General features: G+C 38.5%; 1 long non-coding RNA gene across 10 annotated transcripts; it reads left to right on the top strand.

Moving 5' to 3' along the window:
* Window positions 1–3,860: 3,860 nt before the first annotated feature.
* On the top strand, window positions 3,861–9,239 carry LOC128519077 (uncharacterized). Of its 10 annotated transcripts, none has more exons than XR_008357825.1 (10): window positions 5,375–5,753; window positions 5,882–5,919; window positions 6,022–6,085; window positions 6,175–6,199; window positions 7,092–7,120; window positions 7,380–7,404; window positions 7,584–7,608; window positions 7,892–7,920; window positions 8,167–8,191; window positions 8,872–9,239. It is a non-coding gene; the product is annotated as an uncharacterized LOC128519077 (long non-coding RNA). The 10 variants fall into 10 exon arrangements; XR_008357820.1 differs by lacking the exon at window positions 7,092–7,120 and adding an exon at window positions 6,482–6,510; XR_008357818.1 differs by lacking the exons at window positions 7,380–7,404; window positions 7,584–7,608 and adding an exon at window positions 3,861–5,361 and having other exon boundaries at window positions 5,738–5,753.
* Window positions 9,240–17,093: the final 7,854 nt, after the last annotated feature.

Below are 17,093 nucleotides of genomic sequence, written 5' to 3'. Positions count from 1 at the left end.
AGATAGATAGATAGATAGATAGATTAGTTAAAATAGTCAGATGATAGATAGATTAGAAAAGTTAGATAAGTTTGAATGAGTTAAAATGTGTTAGAAATAGTACATAGAAGGGAAGTCTATAGATAGATAGAAATAATCAGATTACAGATAGATAGATAGATAGATAGATAGATAGATAGATAGATAGATGAGTTTGAATGAGTTTGAATGGGTTAGAAATAGTACATAGAAGAGAAGTTTGATTGAGTCTAATTGGCATTAACAAGTCGTTGGTGTGGGGGATGGGTCGTGCATGCACACGCACACTCTTCTGTGACAGACACAGAGAACCGCAAACTGTAATAATTAAGCTCTCAAACAAACGCTTCCCAACCGAGAACCGTAGGTCCGATCGCAAAAATTCTTTCACCGTGAGTGGCAGGAACTTCCTGACTATGACATATTGAATCCATATGCCCGTAGAGTGTATTATATTGACGTGGTGACAGTGTAAAGACACCCTCCGATTCACACTCTGTGAATATGGCAGTTGACAGTGGCACGCGTGGTGAAAAATCAAAATTTTCATCAAACTTAAACTGCTCTCGTAAAGCAACCGTAAAAGTTATAAAAACATGGACCCAATCCGTAAAAGTCCAAAGCCTTGTGACCCGTTTAAACTTTGAATGATGTTTCTACGACGAATTATGGCCGAACGGTAAGCTTTCAAAGTGACCCATGTTTTCACCCTTTTTCGGGCCATTTCCCATTGAAATGAATAGGGGAAAATGGGGTGGTTATTTGGGAATTTCGGGAAAACCGTGCGACGGATCCCTACCAAAAGTCATAGCACACCATTCCCGAAAAAGGCGCACGGTTTGACACCTCACTCATGGCACTCGGGCAAAGTTAGTCTCAATGTTAAGTCTGTGGGGGGTTAATTGCCCCCTGCGAGGGCAATTGATCACTCACCCCTTAGAAAAGTCACAGCACCCCATTCCCGAATAAGGCGCTCGGTTTGACACCTCACTCATGGGACTCGGTCAAAGTTGGTTTAAATGTTAAGTCTGTGGGTGGTTAATTGCCCCCTGCGGGGGCAATTAACCACCCACCCCTTAGAAGAGTCACGGCAACCCATTCCCGAATAGGGCGCACAGTTTGACACCTCACTCATGGGATTCGGTTAATGTTGGTCTCAATGTTAAGTCTGTGGGTGGTTAATTGCCCCCTGCGGGGGCAATTAACCACCCACCCCTTAGAAGAGTCACGGCAACCCATTCCCGAATAAGGCGCACGGTTTGATACCTCACTCATGGGACTCGGTCAAAGTTGGTTTTAATGTTAAGTCTGTGGGGGGTTAATTGCCCCCTGCGGGGGCAATTAACCACCCACCCCTTAGAAGAGTCACGGCAACCCATTCCCGAATAGGGCGCACGGTTTGACACCTCACTCATGGGATTCGGTCAAAGTTGGTCTCAATGTTAAGTCTGTGGGTGGTTAATTGCCCCCTGCGGGGGCAATTAACCACCCACCCCTTAGAAGAGTCACGGCACCCCATTCCCGAATAAGGCGCACGGTTTGACACCTCATTTGTTGGTTTACGATGAACGGTGCGGGACCAGTTATAATTCGCTAAAATCCCCATTATAAGTCAATGGGACGGTTAATTGCCCCCTGCGGGGGCAATTAACCGCCCACCCCTTAGGAGAGTCATAGAAAAATTCTTCCCGAATATTCTGCACGCTTTGACACCTCACTCATGGGTCTACGATAAATGGTGCGGGACTAGTTCATCGCCAAAATCCCCATTATATGTCAATGGGGCAAATTGGGGACCTCTCCTGCCCCGGGGGTAAAACTTATACCCTTGTGCATGGTATCTTTTGACAAAGGCTGCAAACATCTTCAAATAGGGTTAATTTAACGTTTCTACAAAATTCCCTCTCTGCGCAACAAACCGTCAAAATTCGTCTCAATGTTAAGTCAATGGGATTTTTGGGCCGCTTAATTGCCCCTGCGGGGCAATTAGTAAGTCCGATCAGTTAGAAAAGATATAGCACACCCCGTGAGATCAGTCTGAAGGTCTGGGCCGAGTTTGGAGTTAGTGGAGTTAAAGCTCTAGGAGGAGATAGAGTTTATAAATTTAGTCTCGGAATAATAATAATAACTAGAGAGGTACATTTCCTGAAGAAAATGTGAGTGGTGCTTGCCGTGGCGAAACTCTGACCCTCCATATCTCTACGACAATGGGATCTTGATAGCAACATGCTAATATAGCTAGCATCAAGCTAGCACCATGCTAATCAGCTAAACATCGTGCTAATTACACTAGCATGATGCTAGGAACATTCTATACATGTTATTAGCGAAAAGTTAGCATAATGCTAGCGACATGCTAATAGCGTTAGCATCATGCTAGCGATGTGCTGATGAAATTAGCATGAAGCTAGCAAGATGCTAATTTTGTTAGCATCATGCTAGCAAAATGCTAATCGCGTTAGCATCATGCTAACAGCATGCTAATAAAGGTGCTAGGGGGCGTGGCTTATGAGCATGATGATACATGCAAAAGAGTGTCTCTACGACAGTCGGTTCCACAGTTAAATTAATGTTAAGTTTGTGGGTGGTTAATTGCCCCCTGCGGGGGCAATTAACCACCCACCCCTTAAAAAGGTCACAGCACCCCGTTCCCGAAGATGGGCTGCACGGTTTGACACCTCACTCATGGGACTCGGTCAAAGTTGGTCTCAATGTTAAGTCTGTGGGTGGTTAATTGCCCCCTGCGGGGGCAATTAACCACCCACCCCTTCGAACAGTCAGAGCAGCCTAGTCCCGAATAAGCCGCACGGTTTGACACCTCATTCATGGGTCTACGACGAACGGTGCAAGACTCAGTCAAAGTTGTTCTCAGTGTTAAGTCTGTGGGCGGTTAATTGCCCCCTGCGGGGGCAATTAACCACCCACCCCTCAGAAAAGTCACAGCACCCCGTTCCCGAAGATGGGCCGCACGGTTTGACACCTCACTCATGGGACTTAAAGTTGGTCTCAATGTTAAGTCTGTAGGTGGTTAATTGCCCCCTGCGGGGGCAATTAACCACCCACCCCTTCCAACAGTCAGAGCACCCTACTCCCGAATAAGCCGCACGGTTTGACACCTCATTTATGGGTCTATGACGAACGGTGCGGCACTAGTAATTTTTTTTAACTCCCATTATAAGTCAATGGGCAAAGTTGCCAAAATCCCCATTCAAATTCTATGGGGCAACTTTGGGGAGCCCTCTTGCCCCGGGGGTCGAACGTATCCCCTTGTGCGGGGTATCTTCTGACACAGGTTGCAAACCTTTTCAAATCTGGAAAAGTTTACGTTTCCACAAGATTCCCTCTCTGCGCTACAATCCGTCAAAGTTGGCCGTAATGTTAAGTCTATGGGATTTTTTGGCCGGTTAATTGTCCCCTGCGGGGGCAATTAACCGCCCACCCCTTAGAAAAGTCATAGCACCCCATTCCCGTATAGGCCGCACGATTTGACACCTCACTCATGGGTCTACGACAAACGGTGCGGGACTAGTTACGCGCCGAACTTTCATACGGAAGAAGAAGAAGAAAAAGAATAAGAAAAAGAATAATAATAAGCCTGCAAGATAACAATAGTGATGCTTTGCAAGCACCACTAATAAGTTTAAGTCGGATATCAGTAAGTTGGCTTTCTCAAGCCAACTTAATAAGTTTAAGTCGGATATCAGTAAGTTGGCTTTCTCAAGCCAACTTAATAATAACTAGATACAAAAGTTTGTTTAGACAAACTTTAAGTTGGCTTGAGAAAGCCGGAGATAAAAGTTTAAAAGTGTGAAAAGTTTAAAATAGTTTAAGAAGTTAAAAAAGTTAAAACAGTTTAAGTTTAAAAGGTTTAAAAGACAGATAGATAGATAGTGTCAGACAGATAGACAGTTACAGATATATAGATTGATAGATAGATAGATTCATGATTGAGTCTATAGATAGATAGAAATAGTCAGATTACAGTGAGATAGATAGATAGATAGATAGATAGATAGATAGATAGATAGATAGATAGATAGATTCATTCACTATGGAGTTTGTGGTTACAGTTGCGGATCCTTAATGTCAGATACCACCCATATTGACTAGCCTACAACTTGGATAATAATCCAAAATGTTTTGCACCTGCAGCGCACATTACACACATTGATGAATGTCACTAACATGTTGTATTGAAATTGATTGAAAATGAACTTAATTATTTGTATTTCTTTTTAAATGAAAGTATTTTTAATATAAAATGATGGATGTATTGAAATTTCCTTTCTCCCAATAAAACCTTGCCCTAATTTACTGATTTGTTTACTGATTATTGTTGGGTTTATTTAGTAATGTAGTCCCCAATTTTTATTTATTTATTTATTTTTTTCATCAAAATGAGAGAAAATTAATGTTTGGTAATATAATTTTAAACCTACACACATAAATGACCGTTATCAGCGCTTCAGCACGTGATTAATTATAACCAATGAGACCGCTGGAACGTAGAGAGTCACTCATCCGCTTTTGACTTCCGTTATTGCGTCCCTCAGGTAAGCGTCTCAAATTTCTGATAAATATTTGAGGATTTATTTTTAAAATTTGGAAAAAAATAATCGAAATAGTTGTGAATTAATTAATTGGGACTGATTCAAGTATTAATTGTTGCTGTTTAAACTATAAACCGGCCGACTAGCCACAACTGCTATTCTGAGGTAATTTCTGAAGTAATTGAAGGTATTTATGAATTTGCATCCTTTTATTGTTGTTGCTATCATTGTCATTTTGAAAATGAAATGGCCGAGATATGGATCTGGGGCGGGTTAAGTCGATACATATTGGACAAGTTATTAAACGTGTAACGTTATATTTTAATCAGGAACAAAACACCACATTTTAAAGAAATTAGCAACAAATGTAAGATACAGCTTACACCTGTACGGTCGTGATTAAACAACGTCCCTCAGGACTTTTAGCTGAAAAGTGTGTACAGTTGGACAAATATTTATGAATTTTCATCAATTCAGTTTACTTGACTTTTATTTTGAGAGCCGTATTACTAGTTTTTTTTTTCACCGGATGAGAAGAGCCGTGTCTAGAACAACTCAAACAGCGAGTAAACACGGCGTAGCCGGACGCCTCCGGTGTGGGTTCACTCACGGAACATAATGTGTTTTAAAAACGTGACGCGGCGTGAGGCGATACCACGGGTCTCGTCCGGTGACCGACCGTCTGTATTTCACGAATCACACATATCGCTGTAACGTTTGCTGCATAAATATATATTGACGTATTGACTGAAGAAAGATGCATACAATAAACATCCAAGGGCAGCAATATATGGTTTGTCTGTTCGTTAAGTTATCTCGGGTATTTTCAAAAGTAATATTTCATAATAGTTCTAATGCAATATAATGGACATAGCGCTTATCAATGTGTATTAGCCTAATATTAATTATTTTGTCTCATTTAATAATAACAAGCTTAATCAAATCAAAAATGTAAGTTGTTTCAATCAGTCAATGGCATTTTAAGTGAGTTTTAAGCAAAATCATAACATAATGCTCACATTTCTATTGCAAAAGCAACTAAAGCTAGTCTACTTGACTGGCAAACATTAATAATGCCATTTATTTTTATTTTTAGTGGAAGCTCATGTCCATTCATGCATACCATTATAATCTGATCTATTTCTCCCTTTTCCTTGTGTGCAAAAAAGCTGCTGCTCCTGTTGTGTAAGTATTTGACAGCCTGACAGATCATCATTTATTTCTCATAGCTAAAAAACCTACTTTCACTAGCTTAATGATATATATTCTTTTTAGATTAACTCATATGTTCTGTGATGTTTTCTTACCTCTAGACTTCTGAAAGCAGTTTGTAGCACATTGCTTGTGCTAAGTAAGTATCCTTTTTGGTTCACTCTTTCCAAGTTCTCACACATCAAAATAATATAACATTTAACATAGTTTTTGGTGATTTATTTATTTTTTCCCTTTACAGGAGCCAACATCCAGTCTTGACAAACCCAAAGGCTCTTTTAAGAGCCATCCACTCTGCATTACAGGTGTGTACATATTTGTTGCTGTCATTTTACTATTTATTTGGTGTCATTCAAATGTTAAGTTTGTATGTTACTTTACTACTGCTTTTCAGAGACCATTTCGGTGAAGCTCACCATGTAAGTACTACTGTAATGCTAGTTTGTGTTGGCGATTAGCACTGTATACATTTAGGTTCTCCTGATTCGAGATTAATGTTTGATTGCTCGAAAGTTTTAAAATCACTGCAGTATGTTAATACATTATTATGGAGCAACATAAACCTTTGGTGTAACAATGTTAAACATTTAAAATTACACACATTGTTTGCTTTATCTTCATAGTAAATAAGAAATGCTGCAGGCTGTTGAAATGTAACTTTTGTTTGTTTTTCTTTTTTTTTTCTTTTTTCTTGTTCGCAGCATTGGTCACACCTGGTGAAGCTCACCATGTAAGTACTACTGTAATGCTAGTTTGTGTTGACAATTAGTACTGTATACATTTAGGTTCTCCTGATTCGAGATTAATGTTTGATTGCTCGAAAGTTTTAAAATCACTGCAGTATGTTAATACATTATTATGGAGCAACATAAACCTTTGGTGTAACAATGTTAAACATTTAAAATTACACACATTGTTTGCTTTATCTTCATAGTAAATAAGAAATGCTGCAGGCTGTTGAAATGTAACTTTTGTTTGTTTTTATTATTTTTTTCTTTTTTCTTGTTCGCAGCATTGGTCACACCTGGTGAAGCTCACCATGTAAGTACTACTGTAATGCTAGTTTGTGTTGACAATTAGTACTGTATACATTTAGGTTCTCCTGATTCGAGATTAATGTTTGATTGCTCGAAAGTTTTAAAATCACTGCAGTATGTTAATACATTATTATGGAGCAACATAAACCTTTGGTGTAACAATGTTAAACATTTAAAATTACACACATTGTTTGCTTTATCTTCATAGTAAATAAGAAATGCTGCAGGCTGTTGAAATGTACCTTTTTTTTTTTTTCTTTTTTCTTGTTCGCAGCATTGGTCACACCTGGTAAAGCTCACCATGTAAGTACTACTGTAATGCTAGTTTGTGTTGACGATTAGCACTGTATACATTTAGGTTCTCTTGATTCGAGATTAATGTTTGATTGCTCGAAAGTTTTAAAATCACTGCAGTATATTTATACTTTACTATGGGACAAAATAATAAATCATAAAGAAAATTGTACAATGTAAACTTAAACAAAAATGTGGTCTTGAGGACTTTTTTTTAACTGTTAACAAATCTAAATTGTCTTTTTTTTCTTCCTTTTTTTGTCTACAGTAAATTGTTCGTCTTGTCCATCTAGGTAAGTATGATTGTTAAACGTAGGGGTTATAGTTAAAGTAGGGATTATTGATTACTTAGATCAGCAAAAAACTCATTCAACTTTGTCTTCAAGTAACCCTTGACTTTAAAATATAAACACTATTCATTTGGTGTCATTCAAATGTTAAGTTTGTATGTTACTTTACTACTGCTTTTCAGGGACCATTTCGGTGAAGCTCACCATGTAAGTACTACTGTAATGCTAGTTTGTGTTGACGATTAGCACTGTATACATTTAGGTTCTCCTGATTCGAGATTAATGTTTGATTGCTCGAAAGTTTTAAAATCACTGCAGTATGTTAATACATTATTATGGAGCAACATCAACCTTTGGTGTAACAATGTTAAACATTTAAAATTACACACATTGTTTGCTTTATCTTCATAGTAAATAAGAAATGCTGCAGGCTGTTGAAATGAAACTTTTGTTTGTTTTTCTTTTTTTTTTTCTTTTTTCTTGTTCGCAGCATTGGTCACACCTGGTGAAGCTCACCATGTAAGTACTACTGTAATGCTAGATTGTGTTGACAATTAGTACTGTATACATTTAGGTTCTCTTGATTAAGATTAATGTTTGATTGCTACAAAGTTTTAAAATCACTGCAGTATATTTATACTTTACTATGGGACAAAATAATAAATCATAAAGAAAATTGTACCATGTAAACTTAAACAAAAATGTGGTCTTGAGGACTTTTTTTTAACTGTTAACAAATCTAAATTGTCTTTTTTTTGTCTACAGTAAATTGTTCGTCTTGTCCATCTAGGTAAGTATGATTGTTAAACGTAGGGGTTATAGTTAAAGTAGGGATTATTGATTACTTAGATCAGCAAAAAACTCATTCAACTTTGTCTTCAAGTAACCCTTGACTTTAAAATATAAACACATTATAGGCAGACTGCAAGAACAATGTAAATGGCTATACATCAAACACTGCACAAACTGATTCCATTGTTCTATACTCACTGTTACAGCTGTGCAAGATAATCCAGGCTTTACTACAAATATTAAGTACCTTGTTTATGCATTCAAAACCATGATTGGATTGCAATGCAATGACAATGTAGTACAATTATTTAATCATTAAATGTAAATATGAAAAGTGTGTATGTATGTATGTATACATATCTATCTATACATATCTATAGGCATATTTGTTTAAGAATGTAACTAATTTGTTGTTTTTTTTTCTCTGTTTGTTTGTTGTCTATCCTGTCCTGTCCTGTCCTGTCCTGTCAATACCTTATATCCTTTTTCACTCCAACCTTTGTCTTGCTTGTTTGCTTAAACCTTTGCCGGTTTCTTACTTTCTCTTCACAAACAAACAAAATAACTGGCCTGGCCTTTCCAAACGCTGCTGCTCTGCTTGCTGCTTGCTTGCTTGCACCCCAAACGCAACCTATCTGCACTCTCCCCATGCAAAACATTCCAAACGCACCTAAGCAGCTTGCTAACGCACCTTAAAAAAAGAGCCAGAATCCCAAAAAACAGAAGCCCAAACTTTGAATCCAAAAAAACAGAACCCAAAACACCCAAACCCAAAAAAACAGAACCCAAAACACCCAAACCAAAAACACCCAAACCTAACCCCCAAACTTAACCCCCAAACTTGAACCCATTTTTACAGTGCTGAAAGAAGGACGTGCTGTAGTTCCAGTCTGCCCTGCTGCCTTCTTGATCAACGCTGATCTGAGGACTACGTTGGAAAATCAGCAACAGCAAAACACATTTGTTTAATAACCAGCTGTTTTCCTTCACATAGTGTTCATTTTCTAGTCTTGTCTGGATCACATATTAAACTTTTGTATCACTGACTGCTTTAAATCTTTTTTCATTAAGAAGTCCACTTTCTGTTCGGTTGTTGTAACATTGATCTATATTGTATTAATTGATTTCACAACTGACATTATCATTTGGGTGACATTTTATACACCATTTTAATATATTTTTGGTGATATTCGTTTGAGCAGTTTAGTTCTTTATCTCAGCTTGTGCAGTCTTATATAGTGTATTCAACTCTACAGTGTTTTAGTTCTATTTCATATAGAAGTTAAATACCTTGAGCGAGATTACCTGTTTTAACATTGTATTAATTCAGTTGCTCTGTCCTTTTATAGCACATTCTGTCTATATATTTACCTTTACTGTTTACTGACAACGCTACAGTATATTTGTAGTTAAATACTTTGACATAAATAGTCTGATCGAATAATAGTTCCATTTCCATCGAATATTTTGTGAAAGATCAAATTTGTTTGTTTACCCATTGTGTCAAGTTTCAATTTAACTTGCAGTATAATTTATTTTTGAATAAAGTATAGAATTTGATCCCTCCTAATATCAGTTAATTTTTGGCTAAAATCTAGAATTTAAGAGGCTTTGTTTTTCTATTGATGAAGTATCTGTTAAAACTAATAGCTTAAACTGCTGTGATTGATTCATTGTTTTTTCTAACGAAAAAGGTTCGTTGAGTAACTTATTTATTTGCTACTAGTAACATAGTGTCATCACAATGCCTAGAAAAGGGAAGAGAAGTCGCAGCCAGAAGCAGCGTCGAAATCTCGAGTATTCAGTTGGTAACCATGGCAGCAACAATTCTGCATCAGGTACGACTGAGGTAAATCCGTACGTGCGGTCCGTTGCGGCGACCCACAGTCAAATTGATGCGAGGTACCGTGTGTACTCCAGAGGTCATCAATGTACGTGTAATTCATTAATGTTTCTCGCAGTGCACAATGAATGCAATGAGCTGCAAAGTTTGGATTTGGATCGCGTACTACAGAAAGGTGATGCCATGTATACTCGTGTCAAACAAACACTGCAAAGAAATGGAAAGTTCGTACAAGATTTCTTAAATTTTGACGAGCTCCCTGACACTATTAGGACGAACGTACGCTCCTACAGCATCCTCAAACATCCCCAGAGGTTTGGCTTTCTTCAAGACGCACCGGCTATTGGCCAATATGAAAACCTTGAAAACACGCTGCAATGTCTCAGAGCTGACGTGAGCGACGCGCTGCTAATGTGTGGAGCGATGTGTATCGCTGTGTTCAGAGATCGATCAGGGAGGTTTGGTTATTTTGATCCTCACTCCAGATCAATTCATGGAATGCCTGCTGAGAAAGGCACAGGTACGGCTATTTGTCTGACATTTCATCAACTGTCGGATCTTATCGAAAGGCTTTTAATTTTGTTTCAAGGGTGCTTTGATTTGAGAGACCAGGAACAGTTTGAGTTGCTACCTGTATCATTCATTCACATGATGACTGAAAGCTGTGTACGTACTGAAGTCTCCTGTGACCTTGAACATGAGGTGCAACCATCTGTCTCGTTTGAGAACAAAACTTCAGCAAACAATGAACAATGTACATCTGCTGATGTCCTACAACATGTTCAAGTCCAAGATCCAGTTCAACAACTGTCCGAAACTGCTGTTAACAGAGCCACATCAACTGATGAACAAGCCCTCTTGATTAATCAAGATAAAATGGAAGTTCAGACTGCTGTCATTAAAAATCAAGACAAATTAAAAAAATTACCACTGAGTGAACTTCTGTCACAGGATCAGTTATCATTGTCAGCTCCAAATCACCAGAATTCACAATTCACGGCCAAGCAAACAGAAAAACTCAACAAGACTCGAAAGCGAAGGTCTTACTTTAAAAAATGGCACAAAGAAATGGTTCAGAGGCAAGGTGTTTATGACAAAAAACAGGCTGTACGTAAAGTCTATGATTATAAAACAAGCAGTGAATATAGACAAAGACATAACCAAGCCATGAAGAACAACTATTGGAATAATAAAAAATGCAGAGGGAATAAAAAGAGTAAAATAACCTTAAATTACAAGAATGATGAACAATTCAGAGAGAGACAAAAGAACTATATGATTCAAAATTACAAGAATGATGAACAATTCAGAAAGAGACAAAAGAATTATGTAATTCAAAATTACAGGAATAAAGAACAATTCAGAGAGAGACAAAAGAATTATGTAATTCAAAATTACGGGAATAAAGAACAATTCAGAGAGAGACAAAAGAATTATGTAATTCAAAATTACAGGAATAAAGAACAATTCAGAGAGAGACAAAAGAATTATGTAATTCAAAATTACAAGAATAAAGAACAATTCAGAGAGAGACAAAAGAATTATGTAATTCAAAATTACAGGGATAATGTTAAGTATAAGGAACAGCATAAGCAATACCTTGTTGACCGATATTTAAAAGATCCAATTTTTAGGCAAAGACAAAAGGACTATTACACAAACCGATGCAAAAATGATCCTAATTTTTATAAAAAAAGAAAGGAAGTTTTACAGAAGCATTATCACTGTGATGCTCATTTTAGGGCCCGTCAGAAAGAATACTATTTATTCAAATCTAAAAACAAAACATCTGCACTTAAGATACTTCACAAAGTACATTGTGCACAAGAGATACAGTACAAATACAAAAAAATTTATTTGATGCGCCGGCAGAGAGAAACATTGCAAGATAACCAGCATGATATAGTACAAGATCAAGTCAGGTTAAGAGCCTTAAATATTTTTAGAGATGTTATAAAACAGGGGCCATCTTACGTATGTAAATGCTGTGCCAGAGCGCTCTTCTTTAATCAAGTGCGTAATTGTGAAGTGCATAAATATAAACAAAATCCCACAGTTGCTGCACTTTGCTTGACTGGAAACTATGTTCACATCTGCTCTGACTGCCCTGATCCATGTCCTTTGGAACACATGAAAACAGAATGGATCTGTCACAGCTGCCATACAACACTTTTGAGAGGTCTAATGCCAGATATTGCTGTAGCTAATAAGCTTCAGTTCACTCCCATTCCTCCAGAACTATGTGATTTGAATATTCTAGAAAGACATGTCATTGCAAAGTATATTCCCTTTGCGAAAATTTTAACACTTCCCAAAGGCCAACAGAGAGCTATAAAAGGAGCTGTAATTTCAGTTGCATCTGAAGTAGAAACTACAGTGAATTGTTTACCAAGACCCAGAAGTGAATCACAGCTGCTTACAGTGAAATTGAAAAGACGTCTGTGCTACCAAGGTCACTATCAGTTTCAGACTTTGAACATGCATAAGGTCTTGTCTGCATTAAGAAAACTAAAAGAAATCCATTCAGAATATAAAAATATCAACATTAACACAGCACTGTCAGAAGAAGAAATGTTCAATGAGCATGAACAGTCCACAAATGACATCAGTGCTTCTGATGAGGAAATGGCAGTTGAGAGCAGCAGCCAAACGGAGAACGCTGAAGAACAGAGCAATGATAATGAACACAATGATTCAAGTTATGACACTGAGAATACTGCAGAAGAGCAATCAAGAGGCCTTGCTCTAGATACGTGTCTTCAGCCCCCAGATCTTGGTCAGCAGCTGTTGTCTTATGATGATGGAATATTTTGCATTGCTCCAGCAGCAAAAAACAGTCCTGTTAGCATTTTCAAAGTAAAAAATTTGGAAGCCATGTCATTCCCAGTAATGTTCCCTGATTGCAGAAATACTCTTGATGAGCCTGACAGAGCAAAACATGTTTCTCCCAGCAGATACTTTAACACAAGACTATTCTCTATTGACAACCGTTGTGCAAGAGACACAAGCTACATCTTCTTTGCTCAGTTTGTCACTGAAATGCACATGGCCACATCTAGCATGTCTATTCAGCTGAGAAAAGCAAAACCCATGACCCGTGATGGACGTAGAATAAACTGTTCACTGCTGCAGGACAAACAGGAGTTAGAAAAACTTGTGAATAATAAGGAGGCAACACGTTTCATGCAGCCATTGAGAGGGACTCCAGCATACTGGGAGAAAACTCTGCGTGATTTGTTTGCTATGCTGAGACAGCTGGGCACGCCCACATTTTTCTGTACTTTTAGTGCCGCTGAGATGAGATGGCATGAAGTGATTACTGCTATTAAAGCACAGCAAGGTGAAACTGTGAACTTTGATGAATTAGACTGGTCTGAAAAATGTGAAATATTAAGAAGCAACCCAGTCACAGCCATGCGGATGTTTGAAAAACGTGTTGAAGCCTTAATGAGAGATCTCATCATGTCACCTGCTCGGCCTATCGGTGAGGTAATTGACTTTTTTTACAGAGTAGAATTTCAGTTACGTGGCTCTCCGCACATTCACTGCTTATTTTGGGTGAAAGATGCTCCAGAGTTTGAGAAGGATGAAGATCAGGAAGTTTGTGATTTCATTGATAAATACATCTCATGCAAATTACCAGATCCAAACAAAGACCCAGAACTGCACAGAATTGTAAGTGAAGTGCAGATGCACAGTCGTAATCACTCCAAATCCTGTAGAAAGAACAAGAAGCACTGCCGATTTGGGTTTCCTAAACCACCCATTGACGGAACCATGATAACCCGCTCCAGACCTCCTCCTGTAGATCAGTCTGATGAAGAGAATCAATCAGAGGAAAGAGATTATGCCAGTGTTGCTAAAGAACAGCTACAGAAGGTGTGGGATCTACTGAATGACTCAAATCAGAGTTTTGAAACCATTACAGAGCTCCTTAATCAAACAAACATGACTTATGAAGAGTATAGGAAAAATATTGAGGTTCTGTCTACATCAAGTGTAATAGTTATGGAAAGACGACCACAGGACTGCTGGGTTAATGGCTACAATCCAATGTTGTTAAGAGCCTGGAATGCAAACATGGACATACAGTTCATTCTGAACCCCTACAGCTGTATCATGTACATGCTCTCGTACATTTCAAAAGGTGAACATGAGATGAGTGATTACCTGAAGACAGTGATAAAAGACTCAAGTCATGATAACCTGTCTGACCGTGAGTGCATGAAGCAGGTCATGAATGCCTATTCAAAGAACAGAGAGGTCAGCGCTCAAGAGGCAGTCGCTCGCACATGCAGTCTGAAATTGAAATCATCGTCACGTTCTGTCATTTTCGTACCCACTGATGACAATGCTGTAAAGATGAGTTTACCAATGAAGTACTTACAGACTATGGATGATGACGTGGAGAATGTGTGGATGTCAGGATTGTCAGACAAATACAAGGCCAGACCTAATAGACCTGAATTTGAGAACATGTGCATGGCTGAATTTGCAAGTGAATACCGCATTGTTTATGGAGGACAGGCAAAAGGTAAAAATGTTTTGCCACTTCAAAACAATATGGGACGAATACAGAAAAGAACAAGGGGAAAGCCTGCTGTTATTAGATTTGCTCGTTTTTCACAGCAGAAAAATCCAGAAAAATTCTATGGAACTCTTCTAAAACTTTACCTTCCGTTTCACAGAGACGAACAGCTGAAGTCCACAAGATTCACGACACACGAATCATTTTATGCATTTGCTTCAGTAAAACTACCAGGCTCTGATGAACTGCAACGTGTGTTCGACATTGTAAATAAAAACCGGGAGAAATATGAAAAACATAATGAGGCTATAGAAAAAGCAATTGAGGATTTTGAACAGAATGGGCCAATTGAAGATGCATGGACTACACTGGCACCTGCAAATGAACTGATCAGATTGGAGAGCATTATGGAACGTGAAGCCACTGATCCTAATGAAGTGAACGAGCAAGAAGACATTCCTGAATACACAGCATCTACCTCGGTCAGTAACACAGCTATGCCACTCATGGAGGCCACTCAGCTAAATTCTGCACAGATTCGCAAAATGTATCAGAGTTTGAATCAAACACAGGCTTCAATATTTTATGCTGTGCGAGACTGGTGTAAAAGATGTGTCTCTGGTGAAAGTCCGCCACCATTTCTGTATTTTTTGAATGGAGGAGCCGGAGTTGGCAAATCACACGTTATTAAATCTATTCATACAGAAGCATCCAAAATCCTGCGTAGGCTTCCATGCATGCGAGAGCATACTGACATTTCACAGCCTACTGTACTTTTAACCGCATTCACAGGCACTGCAGCCTTTAATATTTCAGGTAAAACACTGCACTGTCTTTTGAAGCTCCCAAGAAGTTTGAAGCCTCCTTACCAAGGTTTGGGAAACAGCTTGGATGAAATGAGGGCAGACCTTTCTAATGCACATATTTAAATTATTGACGAAATCTTAATGGTGTCAAAACAGTTGTTTGCATATGTGAACTGGAGACTGCAACAGATTAAAGGAAACCAGAAACCTTTTGGTGGATTGTCCATACTCGCTGTTGGCGATTTTTTCCAACTTCCGCCACTTGGAAGAGCAAAACCACTCTGTGTGTATGAGGATCATGTGCTGGACTTCTGGAAAGATCATTTTGAAATGATAACCCTGACACAGATAATGAGGCAGAGAGATGATCTTCCATATGCTGAGCTTCTCAACCGTCTGAGGGTGAAACAGAAACATGCAAAACTGGCTGATACAGACAAGAGCATGTTAGCAGCGGTCATAAGATCTTCTCCTGAAGAGTGTCCTGTTGATGCATTACACATCTACGCAACCAATAAAGAGGTAGACAGTCATAACACTGAAGCCATAACCTCACGCTTTTCTGATATTATTAACATTGATGCGCATGACTACAAAAAAGATCCACGAACAGGTGAAATGAAAAGGCAAGCTGTACCACTTAAAGGAGACAAACGTGATCTGATTGACACACTACAGCTTGCTATTGGTGCACGAGTGATGATTACTAGAAATATTGATGTAGAAGATGGACTGGTTAATGGGACTTTTGGAAATGTGGCAAAAATAACAGCTCAAAATTGGGGTGGTGTATCGGTTGTTCAATTAATTGGTCTTCATCTAGATAATGTGACTGCTGGACAGAAACATCGCAACAAAGCACCTGATGGAGATGACAATATTGTCTATATTGAGAGGTCAGAGGAACCACTAAAAAAAAAAGGAACGGTTCGAAGGCAGTTTCCTATTAAACTTGCCTTTGCATGCACTATTCATAAAGTCCAAGGAATGACAACTGATCGCAGTGTTGTATCTCTGAAGCACATATTTGAACCAGGCATGGCATATGTTGCTCTTAGCAGAACGACAACACTCAGGGGACTGCATATTACCGATTTTGATGAAAAGAAAATTTTCTGTGATCCAGAAATAAGTGCCTCCTTGGAGAACATGCCAAAAGCAGATTTTCACAATATTCAACCCATCCTTTATATTGTACAGGATTCAGAAATGAGTTCAGCTCTTAAAATCATTCATCATAACACCGAGGGACTGGAGTGTCATATAGATGATTTGAAATGCCACCATGAACTTTTACTGGCTGATGTTTTGTGTCTCACTGAAACACACCTGTCAGGCTCAGTTGTTCCTGCATACCTCCAGCTGGATAAATACACCATGTACAAACGCAATAGACATGCATCCTACACAAACTATGTCCATTTGGCAAATAAGAATGGTGGTGGAGTGGCCATTTATGTGAAGAACAGCTTTCAGGTTTCTCCTCTGATGTACATACAGGGTGTTACTGACCTGGAATATTCGGTTTTGAAGATAAAAGCACCCAAACAAGCACTTCTTGCAGTGATCTACAGACCCCCCAGTTATAATTTAGCAGACTTTTTGGCAAACCTGAATGCCCTTTTGACATCTCTGGAGATCATGGATTTCAAGCCCATTATAGTGTGTGGAGACTTCAATGAAGATCAGCTGTCTCATCACAACAAACCTATTCTCAGTTTGT

Source organism: Clarias gariepinus, chromosome 3 (genome assembly GCF_024256425.1).
Source record: "Clarias gariepinus isolate MV-2021 ecotype Netherlands chromosome 3, CGAR_prim_01v2, whole genome shotgun sequence".
In the NCBI taxonomy this organism is placed as follows: domain Eukaryota; kingdom Metazoa; phylum Chordata; class Actinopteri; order Siluriformes; family Clariidae; genus Clarias; species Clarias gariepinus.
The sequence above is the reverse complement of the archived record's forward strand: the minus strand, read 5'-3'. Positions and strand labels throughout refer to the sequence as shown.